Here is a 15581-nt window from a genome sequence, read left to right as displayed (position 1 = left end):
TTGATTTGGAGAAAAATTACCTTTTAATTAGAGCCAGCAGCTGTTCTGTGGCCCTGCAAAAATACAACCTATGGACCAGAAGCCCCAAGGAGGTGCTCAATAAACATTTGATGAATCCAAGGTAAAAGAACTAATTAACAGAGATGCGAAGATTATAAAACTTGTGTTAAGTCCTTTTGTCACCCTTAGGCTCATCTCATCCTCAAAGATGAAGGAAGACCTCCCCTTCCAAATGGCAGAGGCTATGGAAGAAAAATCTCAAAGCTGAGTTCATTAGGCAACACACTCACTGCTCAGATAGTCCCCATTATGGATGTTATTCTAAGGCTACGGATAGAGCAGAACAGCAAGTCGGATGAATGACCAGTCTCACTGGGGGTCCACTCTGCTTATGTCATATCTTTTTCCAAATCTAGAATCTGTTTTATGACAATAAAACAAGTTCCAGTTAGTTCATTATTGAGTTATCTGACAAACCACTCCTGTCTGTAGCTGTGATTCCTAACCTGCCTGCCTTGCTTTCCCCTTGTGTGGATCTCCTAGGAAACCCTCTCCTCCCTAGGTGTCCTTTGAATTGAGTGCATGGCTCCTAGTCTCCAGCCGTACCCTAACCCTCCAACCTGGTAGTAAGGAAGACTGCTGCCTTCTACTGTTACTTGGCCAATGCCTGGGTTCACTTCCTGTTGTTTCTGTAACCACATCCCCAGTCAGGAGTTCAGAGGAATGTTTTCAAGAGGGCCTCTGTCCCCAGAGAAATGCTCCAGTCAGCTTAACTGAAATTTTCTCTGGTCGCTCCTGATAGCATCATCTGAGATCACTCGGAGCAGCAAATCTCCTCGGAGCTGCCAGTCATACCCACGTGAAGCTTCTCCTCTGCAAGCAGCTATCCTTGAAGAGCTGGGATGGAGGGTAGCTGGAGCTTCCCAGCAGCTTCCCTCTATCTTGAGAGCACTCGCCCTTGCCCAGGACACACATGCCCCCCCCAAACACGTTTTTATAACAGCAGACTTCATCAGAGTAGGCTGCTTCCTCCTCTTCCTCCTCTTTATTCCAAAAAGTTAATGCTATGCAAAGTATTTTTAAATTAATTTGTTTCTAATGTTGAAACCAGGTGTGAGACACAATAGCTCAGAGCAGGGACAGGTTCCAACCAACACACGGTGACGTCTGCACATGCAGTCCTTAAAGAGTCCGCAGTGAGCTGCTTTAATCAGGACACACTATAGAGGAAGCCTGGAAAGAAATGGGTCCCTGGGGAGCAGAGGCACGGGGAACCACTGGGTCTTACCCTGCTGCTTTCAGGATTCTGTGTCTGCTTCTGCTCCTTGCTTCCATCCCACCTCTGAATGTGTGCCCATGGCTCATGGTAGCTATGGAAAGCTCCCTGCTTCAGGCATAATAATGAGAGCAGTCACATCCAAGATGTTAACTGGTGACCTGTTGGGGCCTAGCCCCCACAGGGTCTCTGAGTTGTTTGTCAGCTGATAGCCACAGGTGCATCCTGTTTTCTAGTCCTGGCTTACTGCCCCGGCATTGCCCCACTGACATCAACATCTAGCAGGAGGAAAACACGTTCTCTTCCACCTGGGGTTTTTCTACTGTGTTGTAAGACCATATATAAGACTGCTCCCTCCTACAAGAGAGAGACCTCTTAGCACTTGGTAAATAAAGACACTTCTTAGTACAAACAGCTGGACATCTGGTCTTTCTTTTCCTGATACCTCGGAGTTGCTTGTGGCGCAGGCGCCGCAGTGACCGAGGAGCCTTCATGCTGCTTTACCAAAGTTCCCTTCTGAGGCCTAAGCAGTGGACTTCAGGAGCCCCTGGACCTTTGGGGGGACGGGGAAGCGGTGAGAGGCCCTCAGGCTCCTCCACTTTCAAGCTTTATGATTCTCCAAATTCAAAATCAGAGCAGAGCTCACCTCTCTGCTTCTCCCTGATGGGTTCTGTCCACAGTGATGACAGCAGCAGAGAAAACCCCATCCCAAGAATAGACGCAGACTATTTGATAAGCTTCTCATGTGAGTATCACTTAAACTTCAAAGCAGTAAGCATTGCTAATTTGTCTAGAGATTTTGCTAAGTGAGGTAAAATCCAGTAAATCATCTACATTTTGTGCCTGCTGACTGATTGTATCTCCAGGTATTTTTGTTGTTTTAATTAATAGGGGAAGGGAACGGTGCATCTGAGTGTAGGTGCCCACAGAGCCCAGGGAGGGCATTGAGTTTACGGGACCTTCTGGGCTTCACAGGATGGGTTCTAGGAATCAAACTCAGGTCCTTTGCAAAAGCAGTATTCACTTCTAATTGCAGAGCCATCTCTCCAGCCACTATGTCATGCTGATTATTATTTCACAATTCCCTTTTCCTTTCTCTGAGATGATACCATGAAGCCTTGATTAGAAACTTCATATCTATCATCTGCTGTCATAAGGGAAAGTGCTTCATAACACCTGGGTTCCAGTGGCTCCACATTCAGCAGTACCTGGGAATTTAACCCAGGACCAGACTCCATGTACAGTAAAGAGTGTTATAGCGTTTTTCATACATGTATGTGTACATGCTATAGGCTTATAGAGATCTACTTTTCCAGCAATTTTTATGTCTGGAAAGGCAGGTCAGATTTAATGTACTGTGTTAAGTCTACCAAGGATATTTTGGACATAAGGGCTTGTGACAGGCAGTTTTACAGACATTCCATGTATTTACTATTTCTTAGAAGCATGTTGCTAAAATGAAAGGATGTGGGAAGTAAAGCCTGAAGATCAGTGAGAAGAGCCAGGTGTGGTTAGACTCCTGAGCTGAACAATGGAAGGTCAGTCAGGAAGTACCCAGAATTAGTCATTCATAGCCACTGACAACTGTGGCATACTTTGTCATTTCCTACTTAATTGTGTATCTCCCTTATGACATGCTGAGCTTTCTTTTTCCCCTTATTTGTTTATTCATTGGTTTAGGACAGGGTATCATGTATACAAGACTGATCTTGAACCTGCTATGTTGTCACAGATGAACCTGAGCTTCTTATTTTTCTGTCTCCACCTCCTGAGCCTGGATTACAGTCCTACATACCCATGCCCTGTTTCATGTAAGGCTGAGTGTTGTTAGTCAACACTCTGTAGTTGTACAAATTAAGATACATGGGACTGGGATGATATAGGTTAATTTTATTGGAGGAGAAATCACTTACATGAGATCAGCACTCTAAGGATCCAAGCTCAGCTGCCCTCTGTGACCCAACGGGAACCCAGAGGGGGAGCAAGCCTGTCCCTGACTACAGACCAAATCCCACAGGCTCACGTATACACCTGTGACCATGCCCAAACGGGCACAGTCAGTGCCGCAGGTGTGTCTGATAGATCTCTCATTACAATCCCCCTTTTAGTCTCAAGAATAAGATTTAGACTTGATACAGACTGGATGCAAAGATATCAAATATCAAGTATGCATGAAGAAAGGGAAAAGTAAGAACATACACCCTTAAGAAAGACCTATTGCCAGTGAAGCAACAAGAGCAAATGGGTTGGGTCCTAGAGCTTTGCTAAAGTTCATAAGGACAGATGTGTCTCCTAAACTCTAGGATCCCACTCTGATGAGAAGGAGGAGGAGAAAAAAGAGGAGGAGTAAGAGGAGGAGGAGGAAGGAGGAGGAGGAGGGAGAAGAAGAAGAAGGAGGAGGAGGAGGGGAAGGAGGAGGAGAAGAAGGAGGAGGAAGAAGAAGGAGGAGGAGGGGGAAGAAGAAGAAGGAGGAGGAGAAAAAAAAGAGGAGTAAGAGGAGGAGGGGGAAGAAGGAGGAGGAGGAGGGGGGGAGGAAGAGGAGGAGGAAGAAGAGGAGGGGGAGGAGGAGGAAAAGAAGGAGGAGGAGACAGTGTCAACAGCAAATCCTCCGGTATTCTCTGCCTCCCTGTTCATACCAGAGCCTACCTGAGATGCCCCACACATACCTCAGGAAGTGTCTCAGGATGCATCTCAGGGCGCACAAGTTCAGTAACTGACAAGCCCCTTGCGGCATCCTCTGCCAGTAGTTCCAGCTCTTCAGTGTGCCTGTACCACGCTCACCTTCAGGTTGCACCTTCACAATTACACACGAGAGTGACTTTGTTATCTTGACCTTCGCGATTACACACTACAACCCTGAGAGTGACTTTGTTATCTTGAGATTTGATTTCTTCCCCAGGAAGGAAGAATCTGAGCCTTTTATTTCCATATTTGAGGCAGAGGTTTAAAAGAAAATATTTCATGATTGTATTTGGTTTTGTTTTATAACATAAGAGCTAGCTTCCCATAGTCTCCCTGTGTACCAGTAAATGCTTCATTTTTCATGTTTGATTTATGAACCTGGCTCACTGAATGTTGAAGGAACAGTCACTTGACATTTGTCTCCCAGCATAGAACAGCTGAGCTTGGAAGACTTGAAAGACTATTATCTATAAGAAGAAAGGAAGTGTATGCTGTTGTGCATAGCTAAATGATTGCCTGGCATGGTATAATATAATCCTAATTCATGACTTTGTGCTAGGTTTGTATAGAGAGAGTTGTGCACAGTGAGTGAGTCTTACACCCCTTAGACTTGTTCAAGTTCAAATCTCTTATGGCCGAACGAAAGCATTCAATTTAGAGACTCAGGCAATGACAACTTAGAGTGCCTGGCATCTCTTGGGATTTGAGTTGATTGTCCAGCATAGAAAAAGTGTGTCTGTCTTGCCCATAAGTATATATGAGAAGACTATCAGGAATTCTTGGCCACACACATCAACACGGTGTCCTACCCTATGGAGAAGTCAGAAAAGAGAATGGAGTTGCTAAGAGGGATAGAATTGAGAAAATTCTTGTTGAGATGTCAGGTAATGTCTCTCTAGAGTTGTAATATGACATCTGGAACACAGAGACATCAGTCTGTTAGGGACAGAGGGGCCAAAGTGAAACAACTGTATAAGGAAATGATGCATCCAAGTGGAGGAAATGATGCCAACGTGGGTAGATCAAGGATAACAAAGTGGGGGATAGTCTAGGAGCCCGTCAGGTAGGGAGAACCCAGGAGGACAGCACCAATGTGAACAGAGCAGAAGAGAATGCTATGTGGGTAGAACAAGAAGAGTGGCGTTGGGAGAGCTGAGAAGGGTACCAGTATGGTCCTAAGAGGAGCACTCCATTGTGAGCAAGGTAGAGATCTGCAGTATGGTAGAGTGAGAATGTCAGTGTGTGTACAGTGAGGACAGGAGCATCAGTGTAGGCACAGTCAGTGAAGACAGGAGCATCAGTGTAGGCACAGTCAGTGAGGACAGAAACACCAGTGTGGGTACAGTCAGTGAGGACAGAAACACCAGTGTGGGTACAGTCAGTGAAGACAAACACCAGTGTGGGTACAGTCAGTGAGGACAAGAGCATCAGTGTGGGTACAGTCAGTGAAGACAGAAACACAGTGTAGGTACAGTCAGTGAGGACAGAAACACCAGTGTGGGTCCAGTCAGAGAGGGTTATTCCACAGCAGAAGCACAATGTTTAGTTGGCCTATTTGGATTCTGGAGGCAGCACATTCCTCACTTGGGCGTGTTACTCCAGACCATTTACTAAAGGGCCTGGAGAAGGAGAAGGCTCTTCAACAGGTCTAGTTTGTCATTCACACTGCTCTGCCACTTGGGTCATGTGATCCAGCAGGTCCGATGGTACCGATGGATCACATGTGGCAGACAAGGATGCTGTTTGGAGCTTTGAGGGGTCCCCATAGAAGGATCACAGCAGAGGCCCTTAGGATTCGAAGCAAAACCTTACTGTCATCTACAGGCAATTATTTTCATTTTGAGAGAAAGTTCTTGGCCTGTTATTAGGAATTAGTGGAAACCAAACATTTGCCAATGGGCCACCAGGGTATCATTTGAGCTTGCCTCCCTTTATGAGCAGTATTGTCTGACCCACCTAGCCATACAGTTGAACAGCAGCAATCTATGATCCAGGATTATACCCAAGAATCATCTGCATGAGAAGGGAGGAGGCAGAGAAGACACCATGTGCCTTCTTGCCAAGAAAAGACAGCTGACATCAGCTCTGCTCTCATTGGTAATAACATTTGATTTTGTTTCTGAAACACAAAGTCTAAACTGGGCTTTTCAGTGGCAAACTAAAAGACCCAGGAGAGCAGCCATGTTCTCAGAACTCACATTTGCTGCAGTCTGGCACAGATATGGAGCCGGCTGACCACAACTTTGGGGAAATCCATGAGGTCAAGAAGATGCCAAACACGTTTCTAGCCCATTAATTAAGATGCAGTGCCCTTGGTTCTGGACAATATCCCCTACTAAAAGCCATTCAGACAGCAAAAGCTAGTGATTCCTAATTAACCCAAGTGAGACACTGTCAGGGTGGCATATCCAAAAAGAGCAGTCTGGCTGGCCTCTTACAACAGTTAATACAAACCAATGTCAGTTCATACTGTTCACAAGACTCTCATAAAACACCGGTCAAAATTCCAATGCCACCCTTCATTAAAATGGAAAACAGAAACTCTAAAATTTATATGAAAGCACAAGACACTCTAGGACCTACCTACCTACCTAGAGTCTAGGTAGACAAAGCAATCTGGAGCAAAAAAAAAAATGTTGGGGGTATTGTCACACCTGGTTTCAAATTACACTACGAAATGACAGAGGGGAATCAGCACACAGATCAAGAGAATAGGATAGAGGGTCCAGAATGAAACTTGCTGAACAATTGTCTCCTTTCTTGTTGTTTTCGGCTTTTGGTTTGTTTGTTTTTTGTTTGTTTTGTTTTTTTACAAAAAAATGCCCAAAACACACACTGGAGAAAAGACAGACCCTAAAACAAATGAAATTGGCTAAACTGTATTGTCCACACACAGAGGAATGAAATTCCTATCTCTCACTCTGTCTGAAAGTCAACTCAACATGGAACAAAGACCCTAATGTAAGACCTGAATCATGGACACTTACAGGAAAACCTTTCAGCATGTGGGCATAGGCAAGGAATTCCTGAAAAGAACTCTGGTGGCTCAGAAGTAGAACTCGATTGACAAATGGCATTGCATGAAATTAAAAAGCTTCAGCATAGCAAAGGAAAAAATGGAGTGAAGAGAAAGTCTAAAGGAGAAAAGCCTTTGCTCATTATGCATCCAATAGAGGATTGATATATAGATTATACTAACAACTTTCAAAACCATGCAGCTCAATTGGTAAATAAGCTAATGAAATGGATAGACTGTTCTCAAAGGATAAGATACTAATGATTAATAAACAAAGGGAAAAATGTTAAACACCTTACCTGTCATTAAAGAAAAAAAAAACCACGAATGCTGGAGAGGATGTAAGATAAGACATATAAGCTGGGCAGTGGGGGCGCACGCCTTTAATCCCAGCACTCGGGAGGCAGAGGCAGGCGGATCTCTGTGAGTTCGAGGCCGGGCTGGACTGACAGCCTCCAAAACAATACAGAGAAACCCTGTCTTATAAAAACAAAAACAAAAAGATAAGACATATAAAGCAAAATATGGTAAATGCAATATGGGAATTCAAACAATCTAGGTAAATATCAGCTCTAAAAGTAGCCATGTATCCATTAGAAAGTATTTATATCGTGTGTGTTAGTTCCTCTGCCTTGGCCTTTAAAAGCAAAGTTAAGTATGTTACCATTCTCTCTTTAGTTTAAATAAAGAAATGGTTGATTATTTGATCCCTAGAAACATCAGTTCTGTTTAATGGCCCTTGGTACTAAGAAGAAGGGAGGGAGAAACATGTGTGTCATTTGATCTCACCTATGGCAAAGGAGAAGAGTTTGGGAGAGAAATGATTAGAGCAAAAAAAGAGGGTGTTGATTTACCAGTTCCTCTCACTCTGCTTCTGATATATTTAGGAATACCATCAAATATTAATACTTGGTATGCCCCAGATCCATAGTCCTCCCTTCTGCTGTCTCTATCCCTCTTCGTCATATCTTTTCCTGTAGAACAAGATCAGGACTCTCCCAGAGTTTGTGGGAATCAAGAAGAGTGTGAACCTGTGTATTGTATAAGATTTTATTCCATTCCCACATGAGATTCCTACATGGCTCTCCTAGAGTGCTATGTAACCCCAGTCACTCTTCCAGCCTTAATATGAGGGTATGTGCCTAGTCTTATTGTAACTCGTTTATGCCATGTTTGGTTGATATCCCTGGGAGGCCTGCTCTTTTCTGAAAGGAACAGAGGAGGAGTGGACCTGAGGCAGAGGGGAGGTGGGGAGGAGGAACTGGGCAGGCAGGAGAGAGAGGAAACTGTATTCAGGATGTAATATATGAGAAAAGAATAAACAGATAGATAGATAGATAGATAGATGATAGACAGATAGATAGATGATAGATAGATAATAGAGAGATAGATAGAGAGAGAGAGAGAGAGAGAGAGAGAGAGAGAGAGAGAGATACTCTTTGTTGTGATGGTTCTTTGGTTTTCAGTGCCTCTTCTTACTTCCAGTGACGTTGTGTGTCTTTGCCTAGGTGTGACCTTGCTGGGTACTGGTTTTCTTTAGATCTCCGAGTCATCAGCCCATTTTCTGTCTTCCCAGTCTCTGACTTTGTTCGCCGTTCCTGAAGACAGGTGTACTCATCTTTGCCTCTACATGTGTGGGCTGTCCCATTTCACAGACATATCTGACAAACAAGCAAGTTAAAGTCATGTCATCATGACAATCCAAGGCAGAGCTGATTTCTCCATGTCGCACAATAAATTTTGTCACTTGTAGATGCACAGGATCCTCGAAAACTTTCCAACTTAAAAATCATCAACGCAAAACACAGGAGGTATAGGAGGTATCTTATCTTGAGTGACCACAGCCTGGGAACAGATTCAGAGTGCCCTCTCTTGTCTGCTATGGAAGTGATTGCACTGTCATCTTTGTAGTCACACAGAAAGAAAAAATGACAGTCTAAATCAAGGCACTTATCCAATACATTGCCAGAGATAATAAGAAGATGGGTTCCAACTAAGTAAGAAGCCTCCTTGTTCAGATGCTGCCTGATGGCGTTTTTAACTTCTGGTCTGGCATATCCCAAAGGTTTTAATGTGATAGCCAAAAAGGAGTTACGCCAGACATAGATGTGAACAATATGGGTATTTAGGAAACTAAAGGTAGCCCAAAATAATTTGTCTCTTGATCTGCAACATTCCAACCATGAAGTTCTAATGCAGCAGTTCTCAACCTGTGTGTTGAAACCCCTTTTGGGGGGGGGCTCCACATATCAGATATCCTGCATATCAGATATTTACATTACGATTCATAACAGTGGCATAATTACAGTTGTGAAGTTGCAAAGAAATAATTTTATGGTTGGGGAGCACCACAACATGAGGAACTATATTAAAGGGTTGCAGCATTAGGAAGTTTGAGAACCGCTGTTCTAACCAATCAACATTTTAGAATCTTCAGCGTGGGTATGACTTCAGAGGAAGATTTCAGTTCATAAAAGCTTGTGGGCCAGACAGTGGTGGCGCATGCCTTTAATCCCAGCACTCAGGGATTATTTTGTGTGTGCATACTCGTGTGTGCAGATGCCCATGTTTATTCATTATTTTGGCCGCTAGAGGGCAGCCTGGAGTATTATTCCCTATGCATCATTCACCTTAGTTCTGCAAACAGACTTCTCTCACGGAATGGAGTCACGAAGAAGCAAGGCTGGATGACTGGAGAGTCCAGAGGAGACCTGGCCAAGCCTCCCCAGCACAGAGATTATATGCGTGTACCACCATGCCTGACTTTTCCTTAATGTGGATTCTGGGAGATCAGACTCGGGTCCTTATGCTAATGTAGCAAGCACTTTATTGACTGAGTTAGCTCTCCAGCCCACATCGCTCCCTTTAACCAGAAAAATATAGTTTGGGATTTGTAAGTTTTGCTTTATTATCTTTGAAGCTTTTTTTAATTGGATATTTGTCACGCCTGCCGTGCAGCCTGTGTCCGAGAACGTGCGGGGGGGTGTCGGGGATTGACAACACAGAGACTCGTTCAACGATGTAAAGAAAACTTTAAGCAGGCCCCAAAAAGGTTCAAGAAAACTTCCTAAGAAAGGCTCCCACCAGAGAAGCTTCTGCTCTCTCCTCTCCCCTGGCTGGTTCTGCTCTGACACCAGAGGTGGATGTGGGTGGGTCTGAAGGTGCGGTTAGTCTTTGGACAAGGTCGAGGTCAGGGCGGTTTCTGTGGGCAGGCCTTTTCCAGGAACTTATTGCCCCAGGCATTGTATTGTTCTTAGTAAACATGTTTTTAGTAAACATTGTCTTACAGCTGCCTACTCCCAGGCTGAAGGGGAAGTGGGTCTCTGCTCAAGGTCTGGTGTTCCCACAGATATTAAAGTCTCTTAGTAAGAACAATCCCTCTGAGCCGGGCAGTGGTGGCGCACGCCTTTAATCCCAGCACTCGGGAGGCAGAGGCAGGCGGATCTCTGTGAGTTCGAGGCCGGGCTGGACCGACAGCCTCCAAAACAATACAGAGAAACCCTGTCTCGTAAAAACAAAACAAAACAAAAAAAAAAGAACAAGCCCTCTGGCTTTGGTTTCTGCTCCCTTTCACAGAGTACTCCACCTGTTAAACTCTTCAACACTTGTGGCCCTGATGGTGGGGACAGGGGTGTGGAGACTCTTCCTCTCCATAAGGACTGCTTGGTTTAGGTAGACAGGGGATGTGTGACATGAAATAGTTAGATATGGGAATTTGGGCTTTTGATTTTGGGATTTTGGGATGCAACAAAGCATTGTCTTTTCATTGTGACTAACCCTAACCCACAGTGACATTCAGTTGTCCCGTTGTTTCCAGTGCTAGTGGCGAGCTTCAGCTGCAGCTACCTGTAAAACTGTGAGAGGTAAATACACAGTGCTTTGTGATGAGCTGTGTGAATTAACTAAGAGGATCTATGCATTTAGGGCCACAAGCGCATTTGGGGACTTCCTGATTTGTGCAATTTGCAATGAGTTTATCATTAATTCAAGGAGCACTGTGTGTTTAGGAAAATAGTCATACTCAGTGACAGTCCTAGAATATGCATGACAGTAACTGTCATTCTCTCCCTCTTTTCCTTTCCCAAATGGACGTCCTGTTATCTTGCTGTTGGTCTCAGAACAATATCACCAGTGCTCATAGCATGCTCAGCGGGTGGAACGAAAGCCACCAGGATCCAGTGACCTATCCATTCTAGACTAGAATGCAGCTGCATCTTGCTTCATTTGCCAGGAGGAAATGCGATCAGTTTCATTTTCTCTGTGACATTCATCATTTGAGGGAGGGACGACTGGCAGAGGAAAGGGATTGAGCTACAAATATGACAGGGTGAAGAAGCTAGGGCTCTGGTCTGAAGCGCTGTGTTCAGACAGTTGACGTGCTTGGCTCACCAATCAATCTTGACCTGGTTAGGCTCCAAGTTGGAGCTATTTCTATAAGATTTATCCTGCACCACAAAGTAGGATAAGGGAATAAAGTGTCTGGAAGCCAGCCTTCGCATTTTGAGAAAAGATTCATAATTTTAAAAATAGAGTCCCAAGTGTCTTCAGCCAGGAAGATGTTTGATTAGATTGACACAGAAGGTGTCAGCTGGCCATAGGACAGTCAGAAGCAAAGACACTCCCAGATCTATGGAGAAGAAAATGTCCCCACTATATATACCAAGGCCAAGAGATCCTTCAGCTAAAAGCCCTCCATCCTGAGAAGCTAATCTTGGTGTTCACACCTTATTTTTTCCTCTCTTGTCTTGCTCTGTTCTCAGTGCCCAGTAAGTACTGAGTCTCACAAACAGTGTCCAGCAGTGAACCTGCCACAGACAGGGCCATGCAGTTAGTGCATGGCCAACCATATCCATCTCTACTCCTCCTATGTTTCATCCCGGCACACTCTTTGTCAGACTAGTTCCTGTACCTGGGTGATGTGGTACAACAGACAGAGACAAGGAACAAATATGAACCAGGAAACCTGTAGCAGGGAGGCCAGGCAGTGAGACGGGGAGTTGCAAAAACCAAGTCAGCCTATGTAACCAATATTTAAGAAGAAACAAAAGGTTGGGAGTTAGAGGCTAGGGGGATGGCTCAGTGGTTAAGAGTATGTACTGCTCTTGTAGGGGACAATAGTTTGTTTAGCCCTAGCACTAACTTCAGGAGGGTCAGAGCTGCCTGTAACTATAGCTACAGTAGATCCAGTGTCCTCTTCTAGCCTCTGCAGACATTGCATTAACAAATACACACAGAGAGAGAGAGAGAGAGAGAGAGAGAGAGAGAGAGAGAGAGAGAGAGAGAGAGAGAGAGAGAGAGAATCCATTTTGTTTTTGTGATGGGCAACTCCCAGTCATATTGAACATTTTTACAAAAGAAAAAAGAAAAAAGACCATCATCCGTTTTATTTCTTTTTTCAAGAACTCTGTTTAGTTTGATGCCTCAGTTTTATACTGGGTTCTTTGATTTCATGTTTCTTTTCTTTCCTTTTTTCCCCTTTTTTGAATTCTTTGTGTGTTTTTGATGCTAGTCCTCTATTAGCTGTTTAGCTGGTAAAGATTTTTGCCCATTCTGTAGGCTGCCCCTTTACTCAAATGTTGATGTCCTTTACTGTACAGAAATGTTTTAGTTTCAGGAGGTCCCACTTATTAGTTGTTGGTCTTAATGCTCACACTGCCAAGGTTCTGTTCATAAAAATCCTTTCTTGTGCCAGCAAGCTCAAGTGTATTCTCAGCTTTCTCTTCTATCAGATTCATGGTTCCAGGTTTTATGTTGAGGTGGTTGATCCATGTGGAGTTGAGTTTTGTTCAGGATGGGAGACAAGGATCTAGTTTTATTCTTCTGCATGTCACTATCCTATTGGACCAGCACCTTGTGTTGAAGATGCTGTCCTTTTCTCCCGTTGGTACCGTTGGCTTTTGTCAGTCAGGCAGGGATGTTTAAAGGTAGGGAAGATTGAACAGGGTGGTATAAGGAGTTGGATAATGAAATAGGAAGAATTAGATGGAAATGGAGGAGATATCAGGACAAAGGAAAGAATGTGGAAAGGAATAATAATGTCATACCTTTTGAAAATGTCATATTGAAATATATATATATATTATTTAAATGGAGTTACCTTACTGAACACCATAGGCTAAAAATTAAAAGTCCAGCCTCAGGAATGGGCTACCTCTTTTTGAATTGTTGACCAAAGAGGTCCTATAGATCCCCAAACATTATAGGCTATTACAAATGTTCTGGGTTATCCTCCAAAATTTGATGATAAGACTCTATTGCTGAAGATATCACATGCTTGAATCATAGAAGATGGAGAAATCATGCTAGTACTCACTTGGAAGCTTCATTCTTTATGACTAGCTTTCGTAGTGCTGGAAGATGTTATATACACTACTGGAGGAGAAAAGGTACTCATCAATTTTATCGAGCTGTGAACCCTCATAGCTACAATAATGACAATGCTAGCCAGATATGCCCACTGGTACAATAATGCACAAATGTCATGGGAATAATCAACTACTTTCTGATTAGATTTTTAACTCCACAGGATGAAGTCCATACTTGGTATTGTTAACAGGGCCAAGAACCTATAGGCCCTAAGGGAGAACCTACTTCTATTACTCTGCTAAATAGATGTATTAAACCATGACCTGCACTTACAACTATAGACTAGTGGATCTCTCAGATCTCATCAGAGTAGCTTCTTTTTGCAGTAGATGGTAATTAACACAGAGAGACCCATAACTGTTCAAGGTGCAGAGAACAGAAGACTATAGAGTATACATCCCTCAATGGAATATCTATATTCACTTCTGGCCTGAGTTTATTAGATGAGCAGTGTGTGCTATGGATGGCAGAGTCTGACAAGTGGGACTGTCTAAACCCTTTGCAGCCAAGAGGACTGTGTAGGTCCTAGAGTCTGTTGGACTTTGATTTTGCTTTGATCTGAATGTGACTGTACCCTTATTCTTTCCTCTTAGAATAAGAGAGGAACTGAGTTGTTTTTTTTTTATTTTATTTTACAGGAGCCCACAGTTGAGTGATGGGGGAAGTCTTCTGTACATGTGTATCTTATTGGTTGTTGGATAAAGCACTGTTGGCCAATAGGAAAACAAGATAGGTGGGACTAGGAGTAAAGGAGGATTCTGGGAAATGTAGTAAAGAGAAGTTGTCATGTGATCCAGGTAGGAAGTGGCATAGCAGGGCAGAATCGGTATATAAGCAGGGACAAGCAGGAAATTGCTCTCTTCTCTCTTTTCTTCTCTGCAGAGACACTGAGCAGACACTATGTAGACCCCAAGAAGTAAGAGAACCGGACCGTTTGTCTGGTAAGATAAGGCCACATGGACATATATGGATTATTAGAAAATAAGTGAATAATTAAGACTGAGCTACAAATAAGACACCTTAGCCAAAGGCCAACAGTATTTATAACTAATGTAGCATCCATGTGTTTCTTTGGGGGTAGAGAAGGGCAGAGAAGGGCAGTAGGACCTATCAGGGTCAGAGAAAACACACATAACAGTTGAAAGACGTTGAATTTATTTTATTCTTCTCCCATGTATTTCATCCTGACTGAAGTATTCCCTCCCTCCTCTGTTCCCAGTCCCTCTCCCCACTTCCTGCCCTCTTCACCAGATCCACTCCTCCTCAGTTTCCATTCAGGAAAGGGCAGGCCTCCTAGGGATATCAACCAAACATAGTCTATCAAGTTGCAAGTTGCAATATTAAGCCTGGAAGAGGCAACCCATAGGAAAAGGGTACCAAGAGCAAGCAAGGGTCAGAGACAGCACCATGTCCCACTGTTAGGTATTGCACAAGAACACCAAGCCATACAACCATAACATATATGCAGAGGACCTAGATCAGACTCATACAGGCTCCCTGGTTTCAGTTCATTTTTTGTGAGCCCCTATAAACCCTGGTTAGTTGATTCTGTGGGCTATTTTCTTGTGGTGTCCATGACCCCTCTGGCTCCTACAATTCTTCCTCCCCTCTACTGAAGGGTTCCTCAAGCTCCACCTACTGTTTAGCTGTGAATCTCTGTATCTGCTCCCATCAGTTACTGGATGAAAGTTCTCTGATGACTATTATGCTAGGCTCTGTTCTGTGAGTATAGCAGAGTGTCATTAGGAATCATTTCACTGACTTTTTTTAAACCAGTTATGTTTGGTTCTACCCTGTGTCTCTTGGCTGTCCTGCCTCTGGTTCCTGGCCATCCAGGCATGGACTCCCTCTAGTGGCATGGATCTCAAGCTGGACCAGTCATTGGTTGGCCACTCCCTCAAGCTCTGTGCCACCTTTACCCCAGCACATCTTGCAGGCAGGACAAACTGTAGGTCGAAGATTTTGTGGCTGTGTTGATGTCCCAGTCCCACTGCTGAAAGCCTTTCATGGTTACAGAAAATGGCCAATTCAGGGTCTGTATCCCCATTACTAGGAGTCTTCACTAGGGTCACCCTCATAGATTCCTGGGAGTTTCCTTTGCATTACCTCACCCCCAAAATGCACCTCCCCATTCCAGTTGTCTCTCCCAGTACCCTTTCCCTCCACTTCCCCTCCCCACTGCCATCTGTTCCTGCCTGTTCCCATGTGACTGTGCCCTGGTTCTTCCCCCCCTAGAATAAA

The sequence above is a fragment of the Mesocricetus auratus genome, unplaced genomic scaffold, assembly GCF_017639785.1.
Source record: "Mesocricetus auratus isolate SY011 unplaced genomic scaffold, BCM_Maur_2.0 Super-Scaffold_100676, whole genome shotgun sequence".
NCBI lineage: Eukaryota > Metazoa > Chordata > Mammalia > Rodentia > Cricetidae > Mesocricetus > Mesocricetus auratus.
This window is presented reverse-complemented; position numbering follows the sequence as displayed.